The sequence below is a fragment of the Acanthochromis polyacanthus genome, chromosome 16 (assembly GCF_021347895.1).
Source record: "Acanthochromis polyacanthus isolate Apoly-LR-REF ecotype Palm Island chromosome 16, KAUST_Apoly_ChrSc, whole genome shotgun sequence".
In the NCBI taxonomy this organism is placed as follows: Eukaryota; Metazoa; Chordata; class Actinopteri; family Pomacentridae; genus Acanthochromis; species Acanthochromis polyacanthus.
The window spans coordinates 14,067,957-14,088,738 of record NC_067128.1 but is presented as its reverse complement, the minus strand read 5'-3'; the positions used below and the strand labels follow the sequence as shown (position 1 = coordinate 14,088,738).

Genomic DNA, 20,782 nt, shown 5'->3' with positions numbered 1-20,782 from the left:
TAAAAACGGCTTTTTGTCCCCCATCAATCATCACTTAGTTACCCATAATTGCAAAAAGAATACATGTTTATAGAAACTTTAGCAAGTTTGATCAAAAACGACAATTGCTCCTTTTTTAGAAGTACTTGGAGATGTAAAGGTTCTTCGTGTCCCACAATTTTTTGCACGTTTTCTTCACTTCAACACTTCTGTTTGAATTCATCCTTCCCTCATTTCTACGTTCGACGTTTATGAGCTAGACTGGATATGTATTCAATTCCTGGAGGTCAAAAAAGAAAATTCCAGACATCCGTGTTGTCATTCTTTCTTGGAAAAGCCCCTTTTAGCATTCATATGTATGGTGTTTTCCATTCCAGATATCTACAACTGTGACTAGTCGTAATTCTAGTTCAGAGATCTTTAGTCCCCTCCTCCTATTCAAGATCTCTACATCGTCTCCTTTTAGGCGTCTTAAAGTTGGGACGAGTCTCAATGATGTCATTTCAAGTTGGAAATCTGCCAAGCTAAAATGCAGTTACAGACATCCTGAATCTGTTTGTCTAGGCAAATTGATGTTGCAGATATCTGTACTTGCACTCAACAAAAATATAAACGCAACACTTTTGTTTTTGCTCCCATTTTTTATGAGATGAACTCAAAGATCTAAAACTTTTTCCACATACACAATATCACCATTTCTCTCAAATATTGTTCACAAATCGGTCTAAATCTGTGACAGTGAGCACTTCTCCTTTGCTGAGATGATCCATCCCACCTCACAGGTGTGCCATATCAAGATGCTGATTAGACACCATGATTAGTGCACAGGTGTGCCTTAGACACTGTATATCAGGGGTGTCAAACTCAGTTCCTGGAGGGCCACTATCCTGCATGTTTTAGATGTTTCCCTCTTCCAACACACCTGATTCAAATGATCAAGCTCGTTATCAGGCTTCTGCTGAGCTTGATGATAAGCTGATCATTTGAATCAGGTGTGTTGGAAGAGGGAAACATCTAAAACATGCAGGATAGTGGCCTTCCAGGAACTGAGTTTGACACCCCTGCTGTATATAGATATGAACCATGTATATAAACAGTGTCAAACTCTGGTTTGTTTCTGCAGTGCTGTCTTCGTCTCAGCAGTGTTTGCGTGTCCTCACACTGGACGTCTTCACTGCAGGTAGACGCAGACAGGTCGACTGAGTGTTGTTTAGATGTGTCTCAGGTGCTTCACTGTAAAATTCTGCTCTCAGCTTTCAGTTGCTGATGAAGTGTTGCATTACTGGACACTAAAACATTCATGAGTCCTGAGCTGTGTTTTGTTCTCCCACTTATGAACGTGTTTAAAGTGAAGCCTCGCAGTATTACAGCATGAAATATGCATTAACTGCTCCAAGTGTTTATGGAAGCAAATACAATGACCGTGATTCTCTCGGACAAAATACTCAACTAATCAGATAATGGTTCACTTTCTACCGTGTTTCAGAGCTTTCAACAACATCTCATGGTCTTCAGGGCTGAGAGGTTTCAGTGTTCAGTGGAGATTCTGTCTCTTCTAGATCAGGGGTGTCAAACTCGTTTTAGTTCAGGGGCCACACTAAAAGCACTAAATACATGAAACTACAATGCAAAGACATGAAACCAATAGAAGGAAACAGTAAGTCACTATAAACATCCACAAAACTATTAAAAGTGAGAAAAAACACCACAAAAACACAAAACACTCACAAGGAGACACAAAACTAAGACAAAAGGTCACAAATCTGCCATATAAAGACATAAAACCACTACAAAGAGACACAAAATCATTCCAAAAACACAAAACTAACACAGAGACCAAAAACCACCATAAGTGTACACAAAACTACTAAAAAGCCACCACGCAAAAAAGACACAAAAACCACCAATGAAAGAAATAAAAGCACCACAAGAAGACTTAAAAACATTACAAACTAACACAAACCAAGGACACGCAAGAACCTAAAGATACAAAAACATATCAGACAAACAAGCACAAAAAGACAAAACTTAATAAAGACACAAATGGCAATTTAAGATTTTTGCAAGCTGTGTAAAGATAAACACAGGAAACATACAGAAACAGGCAAGATGAGAAATATGCACAAAAAATACACACACTTTCAAATAAATTTCAGAACATTTCTGCTAGCTGCACAATGTGTAATGATTTTTTATTTCATGTTGGGTAAATCCTGCCTTCAACTACAGCCAACAACAAAACGGCTATTAAACAAAATATCAACTACAGAGTGTTTCAATAATGCTCATGCAGACTGCAGTGGCGTCAACATGCAGGACTGCCACTGTTGTGACGGGTTAATTGAGTGTCATTAATACTTTAGTGCTTCGTCTGACACTCCTGTGTGTAATGAGTGTCTGCGAGTGCAGCAGCAGACAGAGATTAGCATTACTGTTGTCGTCTTTGACATTATCCCTGTTAATCCCCAACCTTACTGAAGCCCAGTGACACACATTCTGAGTACAGATGGTGGACATGGTAATAACAAGAAACTCTATTTGTAGAGGAAAAATGATGAGGTAAAGTACAACTTCAACATGTACATATATATAATTTGCCACCCAGTTTGTCTCCATTTCAACCTTACAGAGAGAAATCACACTGTTGTTGCTGCTGGAGATGGGGTGCCACAGAGCGTTGTCCTCGGTCCTCTTCTTTTCACGTTATACATTAATAATATCATTACTTCAGCATCGGTTTCTTCAAATGCTGACACTTTGACACTTTGCTGGAGGGGTTGTGTTGCTCCAGCTTTCTCTTTAAAATACCTTGAAGGTGTTCTGTTGGATTCAAGTCAGATGACATACTTGTGCAGGTCATAGTTTTCACTGTTTCTTCTTTAGAAACTCCTGTGTGGTTTTGGCAGTGTGCCTTGGATTGTTACCATCTTGGAATATTCCTCTTTTGCCAAGCATCTGCAGACTGGGAGTCCTTTTTTTCAGCCAGTATTATGTACAGACATTCATGGTGCATCTATAAATGTCGTCTCTCCAACACCTTTTGCACTTATGTAGCCCCGTATCATCACATTTCCACCTCAGTGCTTCACTGTCAGGACTATGCATTCATTATGGTAGTCCTGACCAGTTTCACTGCAAACATGTTGAATCGCATCAGAGCTGAATAAATGCATCTTAGTCTCATCTGACCAAACACGGTGCACATAAAATTCATCAGGTTTCTTTGGCAAAACATAATTTTGCAGTTTTATGCTAAAGACAAGACACCTCCAGAAATTTTCCTCAAAATGGGGCCACTTCTTGCAAAGAAGAATCAACTCAGCTTTTTAATGAACTCAGAGTAAAGATTCCTACAAACCAAACTAACCTTCAGCTCCTGCTGCAACACACAGTCCTAACAGATAATATTGCTTTAACTATTACTGGATAGTTGACTGCTGATCTTCATGCATCTTTTTCCATCCATCAGCTCTCCGACCAGACATCATGATGTGGTCTTCTGCAGAAAAAAAGAGTCTCATTATCAATCTTACCCAACCTTGCCCTGTAATGAGAGCTTGACTGTAGCCCACCAAAGAAAACACTGAAATAATGCAGAGCTGGCAGCAGAGCACCAAGACAATGATTTCAGAGAAAGTATCTGCCTCATAGATTTCAAATACAGGGGGTTTGTGACAAAGTGGAAGCTTAATATTTCTGAATACCATAAATAGTGTTAATATACAGCAAAGCAGCCAGCAGGTATCACTTGCTCTTTCTGGTTATCTTGTTAATGATTAAACCTTGGTCTCTGTGACAGATCCATTCATTATTGTTTTGAAATTAGTGTGCACTTTATTAAAACTTTCATCTGTTGTATTTTGCATTTTATCTTTCACATGTTTTTGGGGGTGGGGGCTGTACCTTTGCCTGCAAAGCACTTAAATATAAAAGATACTCAGTGTATGATAAGGTGCTCTATAGATAAACTTGCTTTCTTGCTTTTCAGATTCAATAAACAATACTCAAGTAAATGTACTTAGTTACATTGCAGCACAGATAACTTCTTTGGGACCCCCTTGTTAAAAATAAATCTACCTGCATGTGGTGCTGATCCAGGCCCTTTTTTCTGGACAGCGCCCCCTGCAGGCGGCTTTCTACGCTGGATAATATTTACCCAGGCCCTGACGTCACGGGGCCAGTTTCCCAGGATTGCTGCGGGAGTCGGAGGCTGCAGGGCGGGGAGACTGTGGCCCAGGCTGCCGGAGCGGATACCGATCATCTGGAGACGACCGGCACGGCTGAGGCTGGCGACGTGTGCTTTCTTTCTGGGAATTTTAAAAACCTTTTTTCCCCTTAAAACGAGCAGCGGAGGAGTCCCTGGAGTTTCCTTTTAAACGAGGTAGGCAGCACCGGCATGCACCGGGGAGAATTTATCTCAGCCAGACCGTGATGTTAGCTAGCTGACGGGCTACAACACACTGAGCGTCCCGGTGCTAGCAGCAGCAGCAGCAGCAGCAGCAGCAGCAGCAGCCGGGGAGGCTGTCAACACGCTGTAGCTTCTCGGGAGGAACACCGTCAACACTGAGCTGAGAGACAAGCCATTGACGAGGTTTAGCGAACAACGTTTTCCTCCAAACTGACCACAGCCACCAGCTTTTTAATATTATTTGAGGGTTTTTTTTGCAACGTGAATCGTGCTTGGAATCTTCTCGCTTTGTTGAAAGGAGTCGACGCCAGGCCTCCTTCAAACATTCGGGAATTTACAATTTTATCCACGTTCACTGTATACTTGTGTAGAAAAGTACACGATTTAATAGATATTTAGAATATTTAGGAGCCACTCTAAAATTCGGCTTATATAATAACCACCGTGCCCCCTTTTATTTCAACAGAGCGTCAACTTTTTATTGCACTGCCATTGCCACCAAAGGGAAGGTTCTGGAGACAGAACACAGTACACATGACCGGCAAACAGTACTAAAAAGTTGGATTATTTAATAGTGATGATGCCATGTGAATTATATACAAGCCGGATTCCAGAGAAGTGTCTCTTGTATTAGCCAAAGTGATGATTCATTGTTCACAGAGCATGGGTGTATGAAAAGGGCAAGGCAATTTCTAAATCTCATCTTTTTTAATGAGGTTCGGCTTAACGTGAGATGCTGTTTACTGAGCGGGGACGAGTATTTACCAGAAGCCTTGTTACATTAGAGGGAGTTGAAAGGGACAGAGCTTGGCAGCGGTGATGAGGATTCACTGGTGCGTGCATGACACGGGAGGCTGTGTTGTTGTCCAGCAGCAGCACCAATATGTCACATCTCACAACATGAGCACGGCTGCGGCCTGCACACCCAACACACTGCTGCTGCTGCTGAGCCTGGGAAGAAGAAGAATCAATGGACATGCTTTGCATAAGAAAAAAGGGGCTGTGGGTGGTGGGTTTGGTTTACAGTGATATTACTGCTGGGGCGATGATAGAAGATAAAGTGGCATCTTCAGAGGTCTGGATGCAGGGAACAGGCTCAGCCACTGCTCTGGGTTTATCTGTGTTGCATGATTATATAAGAGTTCTCAGTGCTTATTGTGTTTGTTCTGAGCTTGTTGTTGGCCTGAAACTGCCTTAAAATCACTATTAGAGCAATTTTACCCCCCCCAGAGCCAGAAAGTGTAGGATTTACACATCCTATGTTGTCTTTCATTGTCTCCTACATACATTAATTTATCCGCGTGCATGCAGATTGTGCTATTTTTAACTTGCACTGTGAACCTATGAGTCCCATAGTACTTTGAACATTATACTGTGCCATTGTCACATGCCTTACTATTGGACGAAGGCTCTCCAGCAGCGAACTCCTCATTTCTAAGGGGACTTTGACTTTTGTTCCTTCCTCACAACATCCTTGTTTTATGGCTAAATTGTCATGTAGTTGCACTATATCACTGCAGGAAACGGCGCTTACCGTAAGTGAGCTGTCCTTCCTGAGTTCGGGGCACTTTTTGGATCAAGGTCCTCTTGAGGAAATAATCCTGAATGACCACATGCTTGTTGGATTAGTTGGATGATATTAGACTTTCTTGGGAAGCGGTTTCTTTCTGTCACAGTGACAAACAAAAAAAAAAACCCTTCAGGATGCGACTGGGCTGTAAAATTTAAGTGGCATTAAGTAATAAATCTGGATGTGAACACTCGAGGCATCATGGGTAGTGGCTAATGTCCAAGTGTCTTGTACGTGATAAGCTGTTTATATGCGTCCTTATCCACTTAAAATATCCTTGTATCTGAGGGTTCAGAACATTAAGACAGCTTCAGTACGCAGCAGTAGGCGAGTGAATCCCTGCACATGACAATCTGGTTTACGTGTTTATGCTAGATGTGTGTTTTTCCTCTGTTATCAGCTCTTGTGTGGTGTTTTCCTCATATTGTCACGCTGTGGAGGAAGCAGCTAGAGGGGAGAGAAGGGAAAGAGTGAAATTGAGAGCTACCTAGTCAAGGAATTCCTGGAGTCAGGGATTGTTTTGAGTGCAAATTCGTATTTAGATAGCCTTAGCACAACACCACAACCAGAATAAGACATTATAATCCCATAAACATTAGTGTTTATCCTTTTGTATTGTTGTTATATTGCACAAATGTTGCTTGTCTTTTGTTTTCCTCTTGTATTTTCCAGCTCGTTTGACATATAATGACCACTAACAAGCCTGTTAGCAAACTCATTAGCCGCTAGCTCAGCTAACAGGACACTAATGACATCATCTCTGTCTCATAATTGTATATTTCCTGTTTTGTGGGGTAATTTAGTCGAGTAGTTTAGATAAAAGGAAAAGGGCAAGCGAATGAGCTACAATACTCCATTTTGGAATCCTTGGCTCTTTGTTTCCTAAAGGTTTCCCAGTTAGGATGGCTTGCTAGTGGCCACAGGTCCCAATTTGTAGCCAAAACCAATGACTAGGGCCTTAAAGAGCCCATAATATGCACATTTACCGATTTATAATTTTGTTTTTGAGGTCTACTAGAATATGTCGACATGGTTTTAATGTTAAAAAACTCTATATTTTTCCTCATACTGTTCATTGCTGCAGCACATCGTCCTTGCTTTGGTCTGAAATGCTCTGCTTTCCTGTCGCTTTAAGGCCCAGTCTGCTCTGATTGGTCAGCTAAGCGGATAAAAGCCAGATGATGTTGGTTACATACCATAACTCCAGATCTCAGATTATATATAGAGAGATGCCGCTGTAGCAGAGGTGGTTCTACTGAGGAAATAACTGCAGACTGTCATTTTTGTTTGAATGTTGTACCAGCGAGGCGTTATGAAAATGTGTTCCATGTTGATGTAGATAAGTAACGAAAGAAAAGCCTGAACTACAACAAGTTATTCTAGGAGGAACATGGAAGGAGCGGTGTTTTCTGTGGGAGAGAATGACTCCCTTTGACGTGGACTTTGGGCTTTGCTGCTTTACAGACCTTTTAATATGCACAATAAAACCATAACACATGAAGCAAAAATCCTAAAAAGCAGCACATGGGTTCTTTGTGAAGGGGGATGAGTTGTTTCAGTCAAGTTCTGTTAATGCTTCTCTTAAAACATGTCACATGACCCACAGTTTGAGTCCAAATGATTATTAATTGAGTTCCATTCTATCTGATTCTTTGGTTGTTAAAGGTTCAAGCTTGGGTCTATTAACCCTCGTGTCGTCCTGCTGGTCAAAATTGACCCGTTTTAAAGTTTGAAAATGTGGAAAAAAAATTCACAGTGAAACTTCTGATGTCCACATTTTCAACATTTTTGGGAAATCTTTGAGCATTTTTTTGGTGGAAAAAAGAAATGTTAGAAATGTTTCTTTAAGTACATTCACATAAAAATCAACCGAAATCCAGCGAAATTCGCTGGATTTTGGTTGATTTTTTTTATGTGAATGTACTTAAAGAAAATCTTAAAAGTTTTGCTGATATATATGTAATCCCTTCAGATATTTTTAGGATTTTTTTGGGAAGATTTTTACTAATTTTTCGAAAATATTTACAAGAATTTTCTTGCCAAATTTGGAGGATTATTTAGAAATAAAACTTTTAAGGGAAATTTATAAGGAATTATTGGAATTTTCTTCCTAAAAGGTTTTGCAAATTTTCAGAAATTTGGGGAATTTTTTCTGAATTTTGGGATTTTTTTTTTTTCAGACAATGAAACAGTATTTGTTGGTGCCTCTAAACCAACAGGAGGGTTAAATCTGTTGTGGAGAAGTTAACTACAAAACATCAATCACTGAGAGTTAAATTCTGTCAGTCAAGCTGCTAATTGGAAGACGAGACTTAATGATTATCAGGCCTGCAGCTTAAATCGGTTCACTTTTAAATTCCTTGTCGGCTGTGAAGCCTTGTTTGTTTAACAAGCGCAACAACAAAGTGTTCTGAATTCCCTTCTGTTCATGTTCACACCTGCTCACCATAGCAGTGAGTATTTATTAATTCAGATGTGTCAAACTTGTCAGAATGTTGGGCAAAACCTGACTCCTCAAAAACGATGCTGATATGATAAAAGTGTCAGCTGCAATGTAACATCCAGGATATCATGTAAGGAAAAAGTGACACTGGAATATGGAATGTGAAAACAGAAGTGGCCTCTCCCTGTTTGTGATTCTGTTGCTCAACAGCGGAGATTCTTGTGTCAAAGTTCAGGAAAGTTGAAACCGACATAAAAGCCCTGCACTGATTCGCTTCACCTCCCTGAAAATGCCGGCGACTCCATTGAAGTCAACGTGATCTCAATTAGAAAGTTCACCTTTATACAGGTGAAACTTTTGACTGTGTGGCTGACACGTCTGTGTTGCTTCCTAAGCTCAAGTCTGGCTTACAAAGGTCCTGATTGGCTGAGTCGCTGCTCCGTTGTCAGACGGTGAGCTGTGACTTCAGAGGTCCCGAACCACGATGCAGCAAACCACCCTGCAGCTCCAACAGCAGCACAATGTAGCATCAACTTTCTCTGGCTGCCGACGATGGAGCAGGAGAGTTCATACATATCTTGTTTCCAACAGAGACGTGTTAAAGGTGGTGGTACGTTCCCCCCCTCCCGCCCCATCGTCAGCCTTTGTAATTAGGGGAATGTGAGCCGAATTAGTCACGCCACCCTGGGCAGACCACAGCCTCTCGTTGTTGACTGTGATGAAGAGTGTCGACTTACATGCTGTCTGCGAGCCCCGGCCGCCTCGCTCCGGGGGTTTTCTGGTCTCTGAGGGGGACGAGACGTGGTGCAAGATCTGACTTAGTCGTGTTTTGATTCACGCTCGAACACACACTGCTGGATTACGAGTGAACCGGGGTTGTAAACAAAAGTCTCCTGGACTCACAAGTGCATCAGTTATGAGGAAAAGTCTCCACACTGGTGCTGATTTTGTTCTCTTTGCAGGTTAAGTTCATGTTAACCTGATGAGCATCTTTGAATTTAACTCCGTTTTCACTCCGTCTGCTATGCTGCGCTAAATGTCCGAGTAGGAGTGGTAACTGCTGGCTATCAGATGTCAACATCTGTCTCTTAATACCCACAAACCCTTGCATTTTAGGGGTTGTTTCCTGCCGTGGGGTCGGATTGCCTTCTCAACCAAAACTGTATTAGAGAAGACTAACACCACTTGGTGCCTCTAGAGATCAAACAGAATTAAACATAAACTGATGCAGTCCATAAATGAGCTATTTTTAAATAGTGGTTTTTCCCCGTTACGAAGAAAAAAGAAGGTACATGGTTACATTATGATGTACTTCCCTGCTGGCCTGATCACCATTCACTTGGTCAAACGGCGTACTCATGATGTGCATACGCTAGATCAGCAAATTAATGTGCTGGATGTGACCTGCCCACCATGAACCAATGTAGACAAGCTGGATGCACAGATGAAGATGTCAGTGATTAGTCCAGCCAGCAAGTATCTCTTGATGGAGTTTACTCATGCAGCGACTAAAATAATCAAGGCAGCTAATTTCTGTGTTTCCTTTCGGTCTTTGTCCCTGTATATTCTATTTTGTGGGACTCCTTGTTTCTCTGAGCTTCTACAGCAGAGGAGGAGAATGCAAAGACCCAAAGAAACTCATTAATGGCAAATAATCCAGGTCAAAATAAACTGAAAGCACTGCGCTAAATTACTTCTGGACATGCAAATGTTGTTTGCGTCGAAGCTGTTTGTGCTAAAATAGCAAGTCAGCTCAAAAATGGACTAAAGTTTTCATATATTTTTGCAGATAACACACTTGATCATTACAGTTAATGATTGGACAAAGAAGTGTTTCTGTAAAACGTTGAATCCAGATAATTTGAGATGGACATATGTCGCTGTGTTTGAATTGTTCTTCTGAGGCAAGCGGCTGATGAAATGAAACTATTAGTGATGAATGAGCATATAAATTATCCTCAGCTGCAGCCCTTAATGAAATCATTCACATCTCTGCACAAAAACTAACAAGCGAAGGCAGAAACCTTTATGTGGACTAACTAAAACATGATTATGAAGATGGTTGGTAGGAGCGTACTTCTAATTGTGATGCTTGTGGCAAAACGTATTGTTTCGACAGCCGACAAATTTAACATCATATTGAGGAGGTTAATACACAGCCATGTAGGCTAGGAGCTGCTGGAGGAACAGTAATACTCACATCTACTGGGCAGGAATATCAGCAGTGCTTTTGTTGTGTAAGTGGCATTACTGTTCCGTGATTATGAAACCTTTTTATACCCTCGTCTTACGTGAATCATCTGACTTCTTGCCATTAAGGGACTACCCTCTCCTGTCATCTGTGTGCTTTGGCCTATTTTCTGTCTCTGAATGCAGAGAATTCACCCACAGCAGCCTCAGTAAGTCAGCATGCAGTGTATCGGTATCCTACACAGACACTTAGGTAACAAATGAACTTTTCCCTCTGGGGCACTACTTGGTAGATTGTTGGTTAATTTTCAAAGGTGCTGATTAATCTGTCTTCTGTATAGTTGTATGGTTATATTCTGATCTGCTGTAGAAGGGCACACCGAGCCACTGAAATGGAAACAAGACTGAGTTGAGTGACAGAAGCATCGTGAGTCAACAGAAGCAGGTAGTTGTGGGGCGTTGCTGCTTATTTCAGAGGTTAGGTCTAATTTCTGGTGACTGAGACTGAGCAGTTCATCTCATCTTCATTAGATTGTTGTTAGAAGATGGATTCATTCATATCTTAACTACAGTAAATGATGATGATGATGATGATGATTTATTTTGGTAAAGTTCATGTGAATAAGATAGCAGGAAGTGCATGTGCTTTTGTTTTGAAAAGAATGGGAAGTAAGCATTCTGCAAAAAGTATAGCCTAGCCGCGCTAGACCCATGTTCTGAAGGCACAAGGGTCTAGGACTGCTCGACAGGGAGGGAGGCGGGCTAAAAGGTTGTCTTTCAAATCACTCTGTAGCAATTGGGTAGGTATACAACCAATCAGCACAACAAATAGGCTGACGGAGTTCCTAGACCGCCGGATTGTGGCTAAGTCCCATTAGCTTCCCAACCAGCGGAGCCAACTGGTATATTAAGGATTTGCCATATCCCGTCGGCATAAGTCCAAATACGTCTTTCTTCTCAATGACCCACCCTGGCAGAGAATTAAATTCGTTGCCGTGGGTTGTCTAGCGTGGCTAGGATACAAAAAGTATGGATTCCTGAAAGTTATGTTTGAGTGTTCCTCTTAATGTTCAGTAAAATGTAATTTTCCGGTGATGTCATTGTGTTTTTGTTGGTGCATTTTTTTTTTCCATGCTGGATTTTCCATAGATTCTATCTGCTTTTTTTGGCCATTCTAACTGTTTTTGTCCAATTGATGAATTTAAAATCTGTCTCTTGTCATTGATTAAACCCCTAGAAACTCGTCTGTGTCAAAATTACATATTTAGAATTTTTTTTCCCCCATACAAATAAACCATTCTTCACTTAAACTGCACACAAGAACCTGAAAAAATACGTACAAAACACTATCTCAGATGTGCAGCTCACACTTAAGGAAAGGTTGAGTAAAAGTGGAACCACTAAGTTTAAACCATAAGTCTATAAGTGCAGTTTACAAAGAAAAGAGAAGCCTCCTCCAGTAAAATCCAACAATGTGTGAAGGACACAAAGTGCTAGAAACGATGCGTTTTCTGTGTCTGAGAGGAGGCCGTGGAGAGTTTTTTTTTCTGCTTTTTGTGGGGAAAAATTTGCCATCAGTGTTCCCATCATCCATTCGGCAGTACTGAAGCCTCCATGGTAACCTTGCTTTTTATTTTTAACTTCAGTAAGAACTGTGAAGGACTTTGTAACCAGGGTAGTGCTTACTTGGAGCCTCATCAACCAGTCAGCAGCTTAAAAAAACGTGTTTCCTGCCTCGACAGACTGCACAGCAACACAGTGATCTCAGCAGCACAACAACTTCAGACTAAACATGCCTCAAAATGTTAAATGTTCCCTCAGTTTAGTTGAATTAAATAGCATGTAGAAGGGTTGAAGTCATGCAGGATGTCTTCAGGTGTTGTACGGCTGATTTACAGCCTTTGTGTTTGTCTCTGGAGGTGTAGCTATTTTTAATCTTCAGGTTTGTGTTTATTTTTAGCAGCAAAGATGGTGGCTGCTGTCAGAGTCTGCCTTAATCACCAGTCTTGATCTTCGAGAGCAGACTTCCATTTTCACACACACTTTTCCTTTTACATTCTGTGGCTCAGCTGCGAGTCAGTCATCACGTCATGTCATGTCAATATGCAAATGAGCCCAGCCCCATCATTCTATCATCATGGTGGCAGGCGCTGTAAACACAGCAACGGCGAGGGCAGCCATCCGCCTGCTGATCCAGGCAGGATCACATGTTGGTAACCTTTGAAACCCACGGCCTGCTGGTAGGCAGACTAACCGAGGCCTTTTCCTCGGCGACATGCAGCTCTGGTGTTTTGAATTCTGAGTAATATTTGGGAGGAGGCCTGGTTGGACATGTTTTAAATGCACACACTGAGTATGTTTTAAAAGAATCCAACGACAGAGGTGGATTGAGAAAAGCTGAGCCAGTTTTGCTTCTCCTTATGAGTTCAGAGGGTGTTGACTCAGGCATAAAGATGGTGTGTATTTGTGGTATTTTTCCTTCTAAGTGGAGTTTCCTGGTTGTGGTTTGTCACATTGCTCATTAGGTTTCTGTGGCTTTGCTCCAGGAGGACTTTGACCCGAGTTAATCCGGCTCTCTTTAGCACTTCTCTTAAATATTTAAATGACACAGGAATACTTGTTTCAGCTGCTGCCAGGGTTTTACAGCTTGGACCTTGTACTTTTAACCACTGCCTTCTTATACTGTTGCTGATTTGGAAGGTTTTGGACACTAGAGGTGTGTCTAAATGTAAATATCCGTGTGCTCTCTACTTGGTGGCCACAAGAAAAAGTCTTTTTTTTTTTTTAGCTGCACCTGAGTGTTTTTGAAATTTACAATGGATTATATCACTATATGTGTTATGCATTTTTAGACAATTTTATCTCAGACTTTTGTTTATTCTTTATTGCCCACATCGAGCATATGATGTTTTTGCCTCACTTGTAATTCAGATTGAGCAAGAGAGTAGAAAAATGTTTCATTTAGTTGTTGTTCATAATTGTGCATCATTTTTAATTTCAGATTTTTAAGATTTACTTTGAATCAAACCACTTTTTTCACCTATTTATTAAGGTACACAAGTAATATCTTCATTATATGTTGGCAAAGCAAAGAAAAACACAAAGATTTTAATTTACTCATAAATAAAAATAAATTTATTGTAGTACTGAGTGATCTTACCTTAACATAGACTAATTAAAGCAAGGAGGAGCACCGTCAAGTAATAATTGATTAATCAAAAACTTAAAGCAAACCCAGTGGATATGATTCCTTGTCATGTGATATAAGCCACTTCTATGGCTACTGTTATGTATGTAATGGCAGCTCTACTGGTGTAAACTATCAGTCATTAACCCAGGACACTGGCGAACTCAACTCTAACTGGTACTCATTAAATGTCACAGGAGACTTTCTCATGGTGACACTTTATTTCCATTATTTGCTTTCAAGCCAGTTTGCATCTAATGCATTTAAGTGAAACTATCAGATATTCTATTGATCCTTTTCATCACCCAGGCCTACCAGTAAGTGCATTTAAAAATGAATATTTAATCAAAAATTTCACTTCTACTTGTCCCCATCTTTACTTGAAATACTGAACATTAGTGTGTAGATACAGACAGCAGAGCTACAGATTTATTTTATTTCTTGTCGAACCACCTGAGGCAGGCTGCAGTAACTGGAACGGTTTTGGCCACAAGAAAAGGAGTGAAATTAAAAACCGACGTGATGTCTTCAAGTTTGTCAAACTTCTTCAGGCACAAATCAAGATATTCTTATATGAGAGGCCACACTGTAAAAGAAAAAATAGGTTAAAATGGTGGAATATAATAACATTAGAAACGAATACCTGTAAAATAATGTTTTTAAATTATATAATTGCAGTAAATATGTTTTTTTCCAGTCATGCATTGGAAAAGAACAAATTACTTTTTGATGTGTACTTTTGTACAGTTTTGTCCGTTTTTTTCCAGTCGACTTACAAATTAATATGTTTTGTGATATCTGTAATTTAATAATACAGATAAGAGCATTAAAAAAATGTTAATATTCATATTTTTTCTTTCAAATAACGGCAAATACCTGCAAAACATTTTTGAAATACAGTTAAAAATGGTGTAATTTTATAGTCAAATGTAAAATAGTGAATTTGCCCTTTTTAGAAACATATTTTTTCTTATGTGCACATTTACAGTTTTGTCTGTTTTTTTTTTACAGTCAGCATGCAAATTATTTTTTTATGTGATCTGTCATTTAACAATGCAGATAAAACCATTAAACATCTTAATATTCATATTTTTTCTTTCAAATAATCGCAAATATCTGTAAAACAATTTTTTTGCCGATTCAAATACAGTTAAAAAAATGTGTAATTTTATGATCAAATGTAAAAACAGTGAACTGCCCTTTTTAGAAATGTAGTATTTTTTTTTCCTTATATGGACGTTATTTACAGTTTTGGCTTCAAAAAAAAGTGTGAACATGTAAGTTAATAAATGTTCTTTTATTTTATCAGTTATCGTCTAATGTAACAAAACAGGGAAAATCTGTGAAATAACTGTAAATTCTAAAAACACAAAACAATTTTTTCTTTTACAATGAGGAGTGATTTGCTGATCAGTTCATCCACCTATCGTATCAGCTTGAGAATAATGTTTTTCAAGTCAGTTCCCACATATTTTTATTGTGACACTTCGTGAGTTCAGTGTTAGCTGCTGAAGTCTTAGTAGGCAGCATCACACATCTTCTGGGTGAGAAACGCTGAAGGTATTTTACACCTTTAAACGGGTGGTTTCATTAGAACGGAGGTGAGGCTGATCTGTGTGCATCTTTTAGAGCTGTCACACACACAAACCGGCAGTCTTTGTTCTTCAGATGGCTCACTTTTGTTCCCTGCCTGTTATATTTAGCAGTTACTGGTCCACAGCCAGCTCTCCACTGGACCTCCACACTTGGTTGCTATGAGATCTGTTATGCAACTGCATGTCTTCCATGCTGGACATAGAAGAAGCCAGTATTCAGGTTGGTTTTCTGTTCTCGATGAAAACAGAGTACGTGTGGTTATTTCCCAGGATGCTCTTGGGTACATAAGAAGATGCAGCTCTTTTGATCCTCCTCGTCTCTGTGGAGGAGACGCCAAGCCGGACACTTCCTCTCTTTATCTTTGGGGGTGTCTGCATAATGTCCCAGTCTGTCAGCCCTGCTTTTTAATCTACAGAGAGGAAGTGACCACAGAGAAGAACAGATTACCAGGAGCATGAGAAAATCGCAGAAGAATTTCAGTTGGACAGATAAACCTTAGACTATTTCAATAATTCCCAAAAAATGAATGGAAATGTTTTTTTGTTTGTTTTTTTTTCCAACTGCAGAGACTTCCATGATCACATATCAGACACAGCTAAGGATCACCAGAAAGTCACACTGTATTGATTTCAAATGGCAATTTAGAACAACGCAATTAGCAAATTGCAAAGGCTGCAGTTTAAACTGATGTGTCAAGAATTTTACAGATTCATGTCATCTTCCCTCTGTGACCATCATGCCTTTTAATGGTATGTAATGTGGTAATGTGCCATTAAACCTAATACACAGTGAATACTGAAAAGAAGCTTGACTTTAAAAAAAATCTATTTCAAATCAAATTGCATCTGTTAGAAAAACTGCGATGAGACATTGTCTGTTTTTGGTCAACCTGACTGTGACTGCTTTGTTTGTTCTTTAATTTGCCAGTAGATGAATTAAAAAACACAAATTAAGATCAGGTTTGGTTTAGTTAAGGCGACTAAATCTCTTTGTGGTTACAACAAACCAAAATGGACTGAATGAGCTGCAGTATTTGCTCATATCCGGTTATAATCCAGTTGGATTTAATACACTTTTATACACTTGTGTTTACACTTGCCCATACACATGAGCTTTGGTTGGCCTCTGACTGTATTCTGTCTTGGTTTTCCTGGGATGTATCCAAGTCGGGTTCTGCTCCAGTCCATAAAGGCCATAGATGTATTGAGGAGAGCAGGATACAACATGGCGTCTCCATCCTTCGAGTTAAAGCCCCTGATCTGCTTTTCAGAGGAATCATAAAGATCATATCAGTATTTTGAAAGCTCACCGAGTGCTAACTAGTGAGCCCCAGCCTGTCTCATTTGTAAAGTTTACCTTGATGTAATTCAGCTGCCTCTCCAGTGGTGAACACTGTCTTGGACTGCAGCTGGTAACAGTAGTAGATCTGGGAGATCTGTTGGCAGCTGAAGGGCCACTTCAACCACAACTGGCAGCATATGGAGATCTGGTTTATGTGCCTCTACACCAAGCTCATTGAGGTGACAGAGCATTACAAAGTCTACATTTGATGATGTAGCTAACTACTTTTACCTTGTCATGCAGTCCTTTGTGAGTTTGGTCTTTAGCTGTGAGTTAGAGTGATAGACTATAGCCTAGCCGCGGTAGACCCAGCTCTTAAGACACAAGGGTCTAGGAACGCTCAACAGGGAGGGAGGTGGGCTTAAAGGTTGTCTTTCAAATCACTCTGCAGCATTTGGGTAGGTATACAACCAATCAGCGCAACGAATAGGCAGACGTAGTTCCTAGAGCACCCGACTGTGGCTAAGTCCCATTAGCTTCCCAACCAGCGGAGCCAACTGGTATATTAAGGATTTGCCATATCCTGTCGGCGTAAGTCCAAATACGTCTTTCTTCTCAATGAAACACTTCAGTGCCGTCCTTTGTTTATCTTTCAAGTTGAATTTTAGCTTCAAATCTTTAAGGGCTGTGGCCAAAGCCGAGTCGAAAGATAACTGTTTGTGTGCCGGTTGTTTCTATCAGAATCGTCACGCCTCTGTCGTCACTTAGTTACGCCCGCCTTCTGACTCTACACTTCATGGTGATTGGTCCGGCCAGTTTTAGGAGCATCCAACCTCGAGCCTTATGGAGGGTAACTAGACCCACCCTGGCAGAGAATTAAATTCGTTGCCGTGGGTTGTCTAGCGCGGCTAGGTTAATACTTAGTGTCCAGGCAACGATATGTACAGCGAATGACATCAGTTCAACTAAATCCGTGTTAAAAACTGTGATTCACATCCTGGATTGTGATTCTACCACTAAAGATTGATATGTGAGTGATAGTGATATGATCTTTTGGACAGATAATTCACTGCTCATGGAGGACATGTTCATGACTCGAACAGTCTGTTCATCATGTCTAAAATCTGACCGATGCATCACAACTTGACCTCCACGCTGCAGATTGTCGGGGATTATCTGAGAGATTTAGGAAAAGACTCACTGTTCACCTCCTCGCTACCGTCAGCGCTCCGACAGTCATCAGCGCATCGACTGTTTGTGTAATGTACAACTTTTTAGCTGCTTGTGACACAATTTATTGGCGTTAGACTTCGACTTAGAGAGGATGACTCTTGTCAATCTTTAAACTGGATTACAGGGGGTTTGTAAAAGATCAGCACTTCAGAAAATCCGCACATCTGCTGAGATCATCAAGACGAAGCTCCGGTTTGGTCGCACAAGGGAGATGTGGTCTATCAAGCTAATGTCAATGTTTCTGAGTGCTTAAACATTTAACAAACATATTTGGTAAAGATTCTTCAAATCTAGTTTAATCAGAATCGTGAAAGAGATTTTTAATGAGGAAAGAGATTTTACTGCAGTACAGTAAACTTTAGTGTCCTTGGTTACAATACTACAATGATAGTTTAATAGGGATGTCTGACTCTTCCTCTCAGATGTTTGGAGACATACATAGATCCACAGTCAGAGACACAAGCATTACTAGACTGTAGCTGTGGAAACTAGAATAAAACTGACTCAGAAATCAGGAAAAATAACGCTCTACAATGCATTTGTTTTTGTGTATGTGCATGGACTGGTATTGGTGTCTTTGTGAATACCAGAGTGAGTTTAAACCGTTGTAGTGAGGACATTTGACCACTGTAATGAATGTTTGGGTTAAAGAAAGACTTAAAGTGTGTGTGTGCGTGTGCGTGTGCGTGTGCGTGTGCGTGTGCGTGTGCGTGTGCGTGTGCGCGTGCGCGTGCGCGGTCAGATTTATTTCTGCCTCTGAAAGGAATCACCTGCTAATCCGTGGATCCTTTACCACACCCTGTTCAGACCAGTGTTTGTCATGGGTGTGGCTGCTGCTGGTGAATCACTTCAAAGAATGCTGAGTAAAAGCCTTGAAAAGAGTTCTGACACCACAGGGAAGCTTCAGCCTCTGACAGAGAAATCATCAGTCTGTCTTTTTGATGACTTTGTTTATGAGACGCAATACGATTTTCTGTTTGAGAAGCTGCAGAAGAACTCCATTTGATTCAAGAATTACTGTGGTGCAGTTCCAATGATATATCCCAAGCCATCATGTTTGCCTTCCTTTATTCACCTACTGATGTGCAGAAACCGAAATGTAGGTTTGGAAATTAACTGTTATTAATCTGCCAAGGAACATGGCAGAGTTATGTGATGATTGGCGCACTTTTGTCCTTCTGTTAATCTGTTAGCTTGTCTGTCTGTGTGCAATATTATTCAAAAATGGACCAATGGATTTGGATGAAATTTCCATGGAAGGTCAAAAACAACACAAGGATCACATGATTAGATTCTGGCAGTGATGCGGCTTATAGTCTGGATCCACGGATTTGTTAAAGATATTGGTGTCAGTGCAAGATAGCGTCACAACGTCACTGTATCTATGGCAACAAGTAAACGCTACGTCAGCTGCCTGCTGTTGATCACATGATTGTGATCCTTCTACGAATCGACCGTTGCCGTATTTATCGGGACTTATCCGTCGGAAATGATAAAATGAACAATTGATTAAATTATGGAGGTGTTTCCAAGTTCCATCAACTCCTGCCGCCCGCTACAAATTTAGGTCACGTGATTCGGTGTCCATGCATAATACGTACACATGCATGACACGTGCCTGTGCTCAGTGCAAGGTCATTTTGTTTTTGTTCGTGGATACATCCATATTAAATGGCCAAATTTTATGTTGCCATGATTTCTGGCACAATTGTTTTTCAAGATTTCAGCCATTGGAAATGATACAACTGAGCAGCCTTGGCGGAGTCCTGTGCTCTGAGTGCTTTTCTGGTTCTAGATGTGTTAGGCCTCTGCTTGTACCTTCTTGTCCTCATTCTCAGCTGTCTCTCCTACGAAGGTCATGACATCAGAAATTTGGTAGCGTGTACCAGCAGCAACATGTACAGCATTTTTTCAAGTTCTCCATGTTGACTGTAAAGATATTTCACCTTGATGAATGTATCTTCCAATGACTTGTCCTCCATATACTGTTTTTGAGCCACTCTGCATTGAGTTTATGATCTAGTCTGTTTTATTTTCCTCAAAGCCTACAGTTAAGCTGAATAGTTTTTTTTAATCACATGACTCTTGGTCATGGCCTCTTGGTTGTGCCAAAAAGTGCAGAATTTTTTTTTAACAGGATCTGGTACAAATTTTATATTTTTGACACATTTTTAAATGAAGCAAGTAAAAGTAGTGATTTTGATTAAATATCACGATCATAAGCTTAGACTTGGTTATTTTTCCTGACGGAAGTGCATGTGAGAGATGATTAATTTAAGGACTGTCGGAAAGTTTGACATCTGATGGTTCTTTCTGTTTTTAGAAATTCTGACTTTGAGAAATGATGCTATTTTGGTCAGTATTTTACAAGCGACAACGTGCTTTTAGAATCTGCTTGTGTGTTTTTGGATTCAGTGGGTTACTTGTTTTACCTGATTAATAGAAGATTCAAAGACTACACTTTGGATTTGACTGATCTCTAAAAGCAACGTCACCGAGCAGTTGTGTGGGAGGAGGAAACCTGAATCCCGTTAACAGAAAACAGAACCACGATGGTAGTTTGTGTAAAGATAACCAGTTGTAGGCCATCAGCTGTACAAAGTTTGTCAGCGCTGCGTGAGGGAGAGACGAGAAACGAGCGCAATTTTCTGCACAATTAGAGGGTAAATGATAAAGGCAACCAGCTTGAGTGTGTCAGCTGGTGTTAATTATCTCCCAGCGAGGCGGATAATAATAAGACAAGCTGAAAAAGTCAGATATCGAATGAGGTGTCTGTACTTCACATCAGGGAGTAAATGATGCGTTTACTGATCAACAGATATTTGAGAGAGCAAATACAATCAAATGTTGCTGGGTCATCACAATATTGAAGGTAGTGTCTACAGATACGGACCC

The 20,782-nt window shown here is 40.3% G+C and overlaps 1 protein-coding gene and 1 long non-coding RNA gene across 6 annotated transcripts in view; one reads left to right on the top strand and one right to left on the bottom strand.

Annotated features, from left to right (window-relative positions):
- Positions 1 to 2,501: 2,501 nt before the first annotated feature.
- On the bottom strand, positions 2,502 to 4,180 carry LOC127537663 (uncharacterized). Its single transcript, XR_007947443.1, has 2 exons — positions 4,057 to 4,180; positions 2,502 to 3,478 (listed from the first exon to the last, which is right to left on the bottom strand). It is a non-coding gene; the product is annotated as an uncharacterized LOC127537663 (long non-coding RNA).
- Positions 4,173 to 20,782, top strand: part of LOC110962927 (unconventional myosin-VI) — a 206,092-nt gene continuing 189,482 nt past the window's right edge. For 3 of the 5 annotated variants that reach the window (XM_051960540.1, XM_051960539.1, XM_051960538.1), the window contains exon 1: positions 4,174 to 4,360. The gene's annotated coding sequence lies outside the window, so the exon portion shown is untranslated. Of the gene's footprint in view, positions 4,361 to 20,782 lie in introns of all 5 variants that reach the window. The other 2 variants (XM_051960537.1, XM_051960541.1) reach the window with 2 other exon arrangements.